A 12,729-nucleotide genomic window follows, 5' to 3' on the forward strand; every position below is an offset into this window, starting at 1 on the left:
ATATTCCAAAAGCAGATACATATTGGTTAAAAAATCACCAAAAGGGCTTGTATTAAACACACCACAAAGCCGGACACATATCAGGTTAAAAAAATCCCCAACACCCTTGTAGTAAACACGATGCAAAGGCAGATAATATTAGGTTAAAAAATCCTGAATGGGCTTGTACTAAACACACAGCAAAGGCGGATACATACCACAAAAAAAAGTTCCCAACGGGCTTGTAGTAAACACACCACAAAGGTGGATACTTACCAGTTTAAAAAAATCCCCAATGGGCTTGTACTATACACACAAAAAGGGCAGATACATATCAGGTTAAAAAAATCCCAAATAGGCTTGTGCTAAACACACCGCAATGGTGGATACATACTAGGTTAAAAAAAAGTCCCCAACGGACTTCTACTAAACACAATGCAAATGTGGATACATACTGGGATTAAAAAATCCCCAATGGGCTTGTACTAAACACACTGCAAAGGCAGATATATACCAAGTTAAAAAGAATCCCCGACGGGCTTTTACTAAACACACCGCAAAGGTAGATACATACCGGGTTAAAAAATCTCCAAAGGGCTTTTACTAAACATACTGTAAAGGCGGATACATACCAGTTAAAAAATTCCCACCGGGTATCGTACGAAACACACCGCAAAGGCGGATACATACTGGATTAAAGGAAATCCCCACCGGGCTTGTACTAAGCACACTGCAAAGACAGATACATACTGGGTTAAAAAAATTCCCAATGGACTTGTACTAAACACACAGCAAAGGCAGACACATACCGGGTTAAAAAAATTCCCAATGGGCTTGTACTGAACACACCACAAAGGCGGATACGTACCGGGTTAAAAAAATCCCCAATGGGCTTGTACTAAACACACTGAAAAGGCAGATACATACCAGGTTAAAAAAATCCCCAACTAGCTTATGCTAAACACACCGCAAAGGCAGATATATACCACTTAAAAAAAAGTCCCCAAGGGGCTTGTATTAAACACACCAGGAAGGCAGGTACATACTGGGTTAAAGAAAAATCCCCAATAGGTATGTACTAAACACACAGCAGAGGTGGATACATACCAGGTTTAACAAAAATCCCCAATGGGCTTTTACTAAACAAACTGCAAAGGTGGATACATAATGGGGTTAAAAAAAGTACCCAAGGGGCTTGTACTAAACACACAGCAAAGCTGGATACATACCCGATTAAAAAAGTCCCCAACGGGTGAATACATATCAGGTTAAAAAAGTTCCCAAAAGACTTGTACCAAGAACACTGTAAAGGCAGATACATACCAAGTTAAAGAAAAGACCCCAACGGGCTTGTAATAAACACAACACAAAGGTGATACATACCAGGTAAAAAAATTCCAACGGGCTTGTAACAAACACACCGCAAAGACAGATACATACCGGGTTAAAAAATATCCCCAACGGGCTTGTACTAAACTCACTACAAAGGCGGATACATATCAGATTGAAAAATCCCTAACGGCTTGTACTACACACGCTGTAAAGTTCGACAGATACTGGGTTAAAACAATCCCCAACAGGCTTTTACTAAACATGCAGCAAATGTTAATACATACTGGGTTAAAAAAAATCCCCAATGGGCTTGTACTCAACACACTGCAAAGTCGGATAAATACCGGGTTAAAAAAAGTCCCCAATGGGCTTGTACTAAACATTCCAAAAGCGGATACATACCAGGGCAAAGGAAAATCCCCAACAGGATTGTAATAATCACATTGGAAAGATGGGCACATACCAGGTTTAAAAAAGTCTCCAAAGGGCTTGTACTAAACACACCGTAAAGGTAGATACATAACGGGTTAAAAAATCCCCAGCATGCTTGTACTAAACACTCCGCAAAGGTGGATATGAAACCAGGTTAAAAAAAGCCCTGAATGGGCTTGTACTAAACACACCACAAAGGCGGGTACATAACAGGTTAAAGAAAAATCCCAACGAGCTTGTACTAAACACACCACAAAAGCGGATACGTACCGGGTTAAAAAATCCCTAACAGGTTTGTACTAAAGACACCGCACAGGTGGATACATACAGGGTTAAAAAAAGTTCCCAACGGGCTTGTACTCATCACACCTCAAAAGGAGGTATGTAATAGGTTAAAAATCCTAAACAGGCTTGTACTAAAGACACCAAAAAGATAGATACATACCAGGTTAAAAAAGTTCCCAAAAGGCTTGTACTAAACACACCGCAAAGGCAGATACATACCAGGTTAAAAAAAGTCCCCAGTGGCGTTGTACTAAACACACAGTAAAGGCGGATACATCTCGGGTTAAAGAATAGACCCCAACGGGCTTGTAAAAAACACAACCCAAAGGTGGATATGTATTTGGTTGAAAAATCCCAATGGGCTTGTAATAAACACACCGCAAAAGGCGGATACATACCGGGTTAAAAAATATCCCCAACAGGCTTGTACTAAACAAACTGCAAAGACGAATACATATCGGGTTAAAAAAAGTCCCCAACGGGCTTGTACTAAACACACAGCAAAGGTGGATACATATCAGATTAAAAATCCCTAAGGGCTTGTACTAAACATGCTGTAAAGTTGGATACATACTGGGTTAAAAAAATCCCAAACAGGCTTTTACTAAACACGCATCAAATGTGAATACATACTGGGTTAAAAAAAATCCCTTTCGGGCTTGTACTAAAAACACCGCAAAATCAGATAAATACCGGGTTAAAAAAAGTCCCCAACAGGCTTGTATTAAACACATTCCAAAAGTGGATACATACCACGTCAAAGGAAAATCCCCAACGGGGCTGTATTAATCACATTGGAAAGATGGGTACATACCAGGTTAACAAAAATCTCCAAAGGGCTTGTTCTAAACACACCACAAAGGCAGATACATAACGGGTTAAAAATCCCCAACGGGCTTGTACTAAACACCCTGCAAAGGCAGATATGAACTGGGTTAAAAAAAGCCCTGAATGAGCTTGTACTAAACACACCACAAAGGCAGATACATACCAGGTTAAAGAAAAATCCCAATGAGCTTGTACTAAGCACACCACAAAAGTGGATACATATCAGGTTAAGAAAATCCCCAATGGGCTTGTACTAAACACACCACAAAGGCAGATACATACTGGGTTAAAAAAATAAAGTCCCCAGCAGTCTTGTATTAAACACACCACAAAGGCGGATACATACCGGGTAAAAAAAAGTCCCCAATGGGCTTGTACTAAACATACTGCAAAAGTGCATACATACTAGATTAAAAAAAATCCCCAATGGCATGTATTAAACACACTGCAAAGGTGGATACATACTGGGTTAAAAAAAAATCCCCAATAGGCTTGTACTAAACACAGTGCAAAGGCGGATACATACTGTGTTAAAAAAAAGTCCCAAACGGCCTTGTACTAAACACACTGCAAAGGCAGATACATACCAGGCTAATAAAGTCTCTAAAGGGCTTGTACTAAGCACAAGGCAAAGGAAGATATATACCCGGGTAAAAAAATCCCCCAGGGCTTGTGCTAAACACACCCAAAGGGCGGATACACACGTGGTTAAAAAATCCCCAATGGGCTTCTACTAAATATACCAAAAAGGCAGGTACATACCAGGTTAAAAAAAATCCCCAACGGGCTTATACTGAACGCACTGCAAAGTCAGATACATCCATGTTAAAAAAAATCCCCAATGGGATTGTAATAAACACACCGCAAAGGCAGATACATATCAGGTTAAAAAAAAACCAAGGGGCTTGTACTAAACACACCACATAGGCAGATGCATACCAGGTTAAAAAATCCCCAACGGGCTTGTACTAAACACACTGAAAAGGCGGATACATACCAGGTGAAAAAAAAATCACCAACTAGCTTATGCTAAACACACCGCAAAGGCAGATATATACCGCGTAAAAAAAAGTCCCCAAGGGGCTTGTAGTAAACACACCGGGAAGGCAGACACATACTGGGTTAAAGAAAAATCCCCAATAGGTTTGTACTAAACACACTGCATAGGTGGATACATACCAGGTTTAACAAAAATCCCCAATGGGTTTGTACTAAACAAACTGCAAAGGTGGATATATAATGGGGTTAAAAAAAGTCCCCAGTGGGCTTATACTAAACAAACCACAAAGCTGGATACATACCCGGTTAAAAAAAGTCCCCAACAGGTGGATACATACCAGGTTAAAAAAAATTCTCAAAAGACTTGTACTAAAAACACCGTAAAGGCGGATACATACTGAGTTAAAGAAAAGACCCCAACGGGCTTGTAATAAACACAACACAAAGGTGGATACATACCAGGTAAAAAAATCCCAGCGGGCTTGTAATAAACACACCGCAAAGGCGGAAACATATCGGGTTAAAAAATATCCCCAACAGGCTTGTACTAAACACACTGCAAAGGCGGATACATACTGGGTTAAAAAGTCCCCAACATGCTTGTACTAAACACACTGCAAAGGTGGATACATGTCAGATTAAAAAATCCCTAACAGCTTGTACTACACATGCTGTAAAGTTCGATACATACTGGATTAAAAAAATCCCCAACGGGCTTTTACTAAATATGCAACAAATGTTATTAATACATGCCTGGTTAAAAAAATCCCCAATGGGCTTGTACTAAACACACCACAAAGGCGGATAAATAACAGGTTAAAAAAAGTCCCCAACGGGCTTGTACTAAACACATTCCAAAAGCGGACACATACCACGTCAAAGGAAAATCCGTAATGGGATTGTACTAATCACATTGGAAAGATGGGTACATACCAGGTTAAAAAAAATCTCCAAAGGGCTTGTACCAAACACACTGTAAAGGCAGATACATACCGGGATTAAAAAAAATTCCCAACAGGCATGTACTAAACACTCCACAAAGGCAGATATGAACCGAGTTCAAAAAAAACCCGAACGAGCTTGTACTAAACACACAGCAAAGGCAGATACATACCGGGTTAAATAAAAATCCCCAACAAGCTTGTACTAAACACACCACAAAAGCAGATACATACCAGTTTTAAAAAATCCCAAACGGTCTTCTACTAAACATACCACAAAACTGGATACATACCGGTTAAAAAAAGTCCCCAACAGTCTTGTACTAAACACACTGCAAAGGCGGATACATACCGGGTTAAAAAAAGGCCTTTAGGGGCTTGCACTAAACACGCTGCAAATGTGCACACATACTGGTTAAAAAAATCCCCACCAGCTCGTACTGAACATGCTGAAAAATTAGATACATGCTAGTTTTAAAAAATCCCCAACAGACTTGTATTAAAAAACCGCAAAAGTGGATACATATCGGGTTAAAAAAGTCCCCAACGGGCTTGTACTAAGCACACTAAAAAAGTGAATACATACCATGTTAAAAAAATCCCAACTGCTCGTACTAAACACGCTGGAAAGGTGCATACATACTGGGTTTAAAAAAAAAACAATAAGCTTTTACTAAACATGCTGTAAAGGCAGATACATACCAGGATGAAAAATCCCCAGCGGGCTTGTACTAGACACACCGCAAAGGCGGATACATACAAGGCTAAAAAAGTCCCCAAAATGCTTGTACTAAGCACATGGCAAAGGGAGATATATACCGGGTTTAAAAAATCCCCAAGCATTTGCAATAAACACCAAAAGGGCAAATACATGCCAGATTAAAAAATCCCAACGCGCTTCTACTAAACATGCCGAAAAGGCGGATACATACCAGGTTAAAAAAAAATCCCTAATGGGCTTATACTAAACACACCACAAAAGCAGATACATGCCAGGTTAAAGAAACAAAGTCCCCAACAGACTTGTACTAAATATACTGGAAAGTTGGGTACATACTGGGTTTAAAAAATCCCCAACGGGCTTGTACTCATCAGACATCAAAGGCAGGTACATAATAGGTTAAAAAAGCCTAAACAGGCTTGTACTAAAGACACCGAAGAGATAGATACATACCGGGTTAAAAAAGTTCCTAAAAGGCTTGTACTAAACACACCGCAAAGGCGGATACATACCAGGTTAAAAAAAAGTCCCCAATGGGGTCATACTAAACACACCGTAAAGGCGGATACATATCGGGTTAAAGAAAAGACCCCAACGGGCTTGTAATAAACACAACGCAAAGGTGGTTACGTACTTGGTTAAAAAAATCCCAATGGGCTTGTAATAAACACACCACAAAGGTGAATGCATACCGGGTTAAAAAATATCCCCAACAGGCTTGTATTAAACACACTGCAAAGACGAATACATATCGGGTTAAAAAAAGTTCCCAACGGGCTTGTACTAAACGCACTGCAAAGGTGGATACATATCAGATTAAAAATCCCTAAGGGCTTGTACTAAACATGCTGTAAAGTTGGATACATACGGGGTTAAAAAATCCCTGACGGGCTTTTACTAAACACGCAGCAAATGTGAATACATACTGGGTTAAAAAAAATCCCTTACAGGCTTGTACTAAACACACTGCAAAGGCAGATAAATACTGGGTTAAAAAAAGTCCCCAACTGGCTTGTACTAAACACATTCCAAAAGTGGATACTTACCAGGGCAAAGGAAAATCCCCAACGGGATTGTACTAATCAGGGTTAAAAAATCCCCCAGGGCTTGTGCTAAACACACCCAAAGAGCGGATACATACAGGGTTAAAAAATCCCCAACAGGCTTCTACTAAACATACCAAAAAGGCGGATACATACTAAATGCACTGCAAAGTCAGATACACGCCAGGTTAAAAAAACAAAGTCCCCAACGGACTTGTACTAAACATACCTCAAAAGTGTGTTCACACCGGGTTAAAAAAAAAATCCTAAAAGGCTTGTAATAAAGACACCACAAAGGCAGATACATACAGAGTTAAAAAAATCCCCAACTGGGTTGCACTAAACACACTGCAAAGACTGATACATAAGCAGTTAAAAAAAGTCCCCAAGCCTTTCTGGTGTGTTTACTACAAGTCCCCAAGGGGCTTCTAGTAAACACAGGTTTGTACTGAACACTGCATAGGTGGATACACAAGGGGTTAAAAAAAACCAATGGGTTTGTACTAAACACACCACAAAGGTGGATATATACCGGGTTAAAAAAAGTCCCCAACAGGCTTGTATTAAATGCACTGCAAAGGCAGATACATACCAGGTTAAAGAAAACTCCACAATGGGCTTGTACTAAAAACACCGCAAAGGCGGATAGATACCAAGATAAAAAAAATCCCCAACAGGCTTGCACTAAACACACCGCAAAGGCAGATACATACCGAGTTAAAAAAAAGTCACCAACAGATTTGTACTAAACACACAGCAAAGGCAGATAAATACCATCTTTAAAAAAAAGTCCCCAACAGACTTGTACTAACACACCACAAAGGTGGACATATACCAGGATAAAAAAAATCACCAATGGGCTTGTAATAAACACACCCCAAAGGTGGATACATAACCAGTTAAAAAAACCAACGGGCTTGTACTAAAACCGTAAAGGTGGATACACTCCGGTTTTAAAAAAAATCCCTAATGGGCTTGTACTAAACACTCCGCAAAGGCAGATACATACTGGGTTAAACAAAGTCACCAACAGAATTGTACTAAACACACCAATAAGGCCGATACATACTGGGTTGAGAAAATTCCCAGTGGGCTTGTACTAAACACACCACAAAGGCGGATGCATACCATGTTAAAAAAAATTCCCCAACGGGCTTGTGCTAAAAACAAAGCAAAGGCGGATACATGCCGGGTTAAAAAAGTCCCCAACAGGCTTGTACTAAACATACCACAAAGGCGGATACATACCGGGTGAAAGAAAAAACCCCAACGGGCTTGTACTAAACACAATGCAAAGGTGGATACATACTTGGTTTAACAAATCCCAATGGGCTTGTACTAAATACACTGCAAAGGCAGATACATATGGGTTAAAAAATATCCCCAACGGACTCTTACTAAACACACCACAAAGGTGGATACATACCGGGTGAAAAAATGTCCCCATCGGGCTTGTACTTAACACACTGCAAAGGTGGATACATATCAGATTAAAAAATCCCCAACGGCTTGTACTAAACATGCTGTAAAGTTGGATACATACAGGTTAAAAAAACCCCAACAGGCTTTTACTAAACACACAGCAAAATTGAATACATACCAGGTTAAAAAGAATCCCCAACAGGATTGTACTAAACACACTGCAAAGGCAGATATATACCAGGTTAAAAAAAAGTCTCCAACAGGCTTGTACTAAATACATTGCAAAAGCGGATACATCCCAGGTCAAAGGAAAATCCCCAGCGGGATTGTACTAATCACAACGCAAAGGTGGATACATACCAGGGTTAAAAAATCCCCAACGGGCTTGTACTAAACACTCCACAAAGGCGGATTTGTACCGGATTAAAAGCAAGCCCAGAATGGGCTTGTACCAAACACACCACGAAGGCGGATACATACCGGGTTAAAAAAAATCCCCAACAGTCTTGTACTAAACACACTGCAAAGGCGGATACATAATGGGTTAAAATAAAGTCTCCAGAAGTCTTGTACTAAACACACCAGAAAGGTAGATACACACCAGGTTAAAAAAAAAGTCCCCAATGGGCTTGTACTAAGCACACTGCAAAAGTACATACATACTGGATTTAAAAAATCCCCAACGGCTCCTACTAAACACGCTGCAAGGGTGGATACATACTGGTTTTAAAAATATCCCCAACAGGCTTGTACTAAACACACTGCAAAGGCAGATATATACCAGGTTAAAAAAGTCCTCAATGGGCTTGTACAAAACACATTACAAAAGTGGATACATACCAGGTTACAAAAAATCCCAAAGGCTCGTATTAAACACGCTGCAAAGGTGGATACATACATGTTTAAAAATCCCCAATGGGCTTGTAATGAACACAGCGCAAAGGCAGATACATACCAGGCTACAAAAGTCCCCAATGGGCTTGTACTAAGCACACAGCAAAGTTAGATACATACCAGTTTAAAGAAAACTCCCAACGGGCTTGTAGTAAACACACTACAAAGGTGGATACATACCAGGCTTAAAAAGCTGGATACATACCAGGTTAAAAATAAATCCCCAACGGGTTTGTACTAAACACAATGCAAAGGTTGATACATACTGCATTAAAAAACTCCCCAGTGGGCTTCTACTAAACACACTGCAAAAGCAGATACATACCAGGTCAAAGAAAAATCCCCACCAGTTTGTACTAAAAACGCTGCGAAGGTTGATACATATTAGGTTAAAAAAATCCTCAACAGGCTTGTGCTAAACACACCCCAAGGGTGAATACATAGCGTGTTAAAGAAAACCAACGTGCTTGCACTAAACACACTGCAAAGGTGGATACATACCAGGGTAAAAAAATCCCAATGGGCTTGTACTAAATGCACTGCAAAGGCGGATACATATCGGGTTAAAAAGAAACAGACTTGTACCAAACATACCTCAAAGGTGGATACATACCAGAATAAAAAAAACCTAATGGGCTTGTACTAAACACACCGTAAAGGCAGATACATAAAGGGTTAAAAAAAGTCCCAAAAGACTTGTACTAAACACACCACAAAGGCAGATACATACCGGGATAAAAAATCCCCAACGAGCTTGTACTAGACACACTGCAAAAGCGGATACATACGGGTTAAAAAATCCCAATCTGCCTGTACTAAACACACTGCAAAGGCAGATACATACCAGGTTAAAAAAATACCCAAAGGTCTTGTACTAAACACACTGCAAATGCGGATACATACCAGGCTAAACAAAGTCCCCAATGTACTTGTACTAAACACACCGCAAAGACTGATACATACCGGGATAAAAAAAATCCCCGACAGGCTTGTATTACCACACCACAAAGGCAGATGTATACCAGGTTAAAAAAAATCTCCAACAAGCTTTTACTAAACACACCGCAAAGGTGGATACATAATGGGTTAAAAAATCTCCAAAGGACTTGTACTAAACACACCATAAAGGCAGATACATACTGGGTCAAAAAAATCCCCAACGGACTTGTACTAATAAAACTGCAAAGGAGGATACATACCAGGTTAAAGAAAAATTCCCAACAGGCTTGTACTAAACACACCACAAAGGCGGATACATACTGGGTTAAAAAAAATCCCAAACGAGCTTGTACTAAACACACCGCAAAGGCAGATACATACCAGGTGAAAAAAGTCCCAACGGGCTTTTACTAAACACCCCACAAAGGCGGATACATACCGGGATAAAAAAAATCCCCAAGGGGCTCATATTAAACACACCACAATAGTGGATACATATCGGGTTAAAAAAAAGTCCAAACAAACTTGTACTAAACACACCACAAAGGTAGATACATACTGAGATAAAAAAATCCCAAGAGGTTAGTACCAAAAACACTGCAAAGGTGGATACATACTGGGTTACAAAAAGTCCCCAATGGGCTCATACTAAACACAACGCAAAGCCAGATACATACAGCATTAAAAAATTTCCCAATGGGTTTGTACTAAGCACACTGCAAAGGCGGGTACATACAGGTTTAAGATAAGTCCAAACGGGCTTGCACTAAACACACCACAAAGGCGGATACATACTGGGATAAAAAAATCCCAACAGGCTTGTACTAAACACACCGCAAAGGTGGATACATATCGGGTTAAAAAAAAGTCCCCAATGTGCTCATACTAAACACACTGCAAAGCCAGATACATACAGTGTTAAGAAAATTCCCAACATTTTTGTACTAAGCACCCTGCAAAGGCGGATACATACCAGTTTAAAAAGATCCCCAACGGGCTTGTACTAAACACACCGTAAAGGTAGATACATACCGGGTTAAAAAAATACCCAACATGCTTGTACTAAACACACCACAAAGGCGGATACATACCAGGTTAAAAAAAGTCTCCAACAGGCTTGTACTAAACACACCACAAAGGCAGATACATACTGGGTTAAAGAAAAATCCCCAAAGGGCTTATAGTAATCCCACCGCATAGGCAGATACATACTGGGTCAAAGAAAAACCCCCAACTTTTTTGTACTAAACACACCTCAAAGGCGGATACATACCGGGTTAAAAAAAGTCCCCAATGGGTTTGTACTAAACACACTGCAAAGGCTAATACATACCATGCTAAAAAAAAAAGTCCACAACGGACTTGTACTAAACATGCTGCAAAGGTGGATACATACTAGGTTAAAAAAATCTCCAATGACTTGTACTAAACACGCTGCAAAGGTGGATATATACTGGCTTTAAAAAAATCTCAAACGGGCTTTTACTAAACATGCCGCAAAGGCTGATACATACCGTGTTAAAAGAAAGTCCCCAATGGGCATGTACTAAACACACTGCAAAGGCAGATACATACCGGGTTAAATAAAAATCTCCAACGGGCTTGTACTAAACACCCTGCAAAAGTGGATACATACCAGGTTAAAAAAAATCCCCAACGACTTGTAATAAACACACTGCAAAGGTGGATATATACTGGGTTAAAAAATCCCCAACAGGCTTGTACTAAACACACCGCAAAGGCGAATACTTAGCGGGTTAAAAAAGACAACGTGCTTGTACTAAACACACCGCAAAGGCGGATACATACCAGGTTAAAATTATCCCCAATAGGCTTGTACTAAATACACTGCAGAGGTGGATACATACCTGGTTAACAAAATCCCCAATGGCTTGTACTATACACACTGCAAAGGTGGATACGTACTGGGTTGAAATCCCCAATGGGTTTTTATTAAACACGTCACAAAGGTATGGATACATACTGGGTTAAAACCCTTGGGGGTCACTATCTAGGAAAGATTATTGTGACTTTTTTTACTGCGACTTTTTCTGGCTGCTTTTCCTGCGACTTTTTTTTACCTGGATTCCTCCAAGATACCGCGAGCTCTCGATCGAAATACATGGTTCCCTTCCAAACAACAAGAAACACGGAGAAAACTGTCACCGAATGAGGTGTTATGTTACACGCAAATACTAACCTCTGCAAATACAGTGGCCATTTACTCCTCTTCTCCTCCTCCAGACTTCTAGGTTGTCTGTATAGAGTTCTATTTATTCTTTCCACCTGACTATTTCCTTCAGGGTGATATGGAGAAGTAGTGATTTCGTTACATTAAATCTTTTGCAGATTTTCTTAATGAGGGCACTTTCAAAACTGCTCTCCTGATCAGTATGAAGCTCCTGGGGAACTTCAAATTTATAAAAGAACTCTCCCACTATAATTTTAGCCACTGTTGTCGCTTTCTGATCCTTCGTTGGATATGCCCACACGTATTTGCTAAACAGGCCACTTAAAACTAAAACATGCTCCTTTCCAGAGGTTGATCTTTGCATGGAACAAAAATCTATGGCCACAATTTCCATGGGCTCAGTTTCCACATGAACAGGAATGGTATTTCTATACAGTATTTCATCTTTCGTCCTCAAATAAGTTTCACAATTTCTAATGAAATCCGTTACAAATCCCTTCATGTTGAGCCATTGACCCCTTGAGTTTAGTAATTTGTATGTTCTGTCTATACACCTGATGTCCCAGTTTATCATGAGTTTCGACTAAACACTTCCATCTTAAATGACCAAGAACGGCTAATCTATATTTGATGTCACCTAACGAATCCATATGAGTCTTATAAAGAATGTCATTTCTTAACAAAAGACTTTCTTTCTCTTTTTTTTCCACGCAACTAATTCAG

The sequence above is a fragment of the Macrobrachium rosenbergii genome, chromosome 41, assembly GCF_040412425.1.
Source record: "Macrobrachium rosenbergii isolate ZJJX-2024 chromosome 41, ASM4041242v1, whole genome shotgun sequence".
NCBI classification, from domain to species: domain Eukaryota; kingdom Metazoa; phylum Arthropoda; class Malacostraca; order Decapoda; family Palaemonidae; genus Macrobrachium; species Macrobrachium rosenbergii.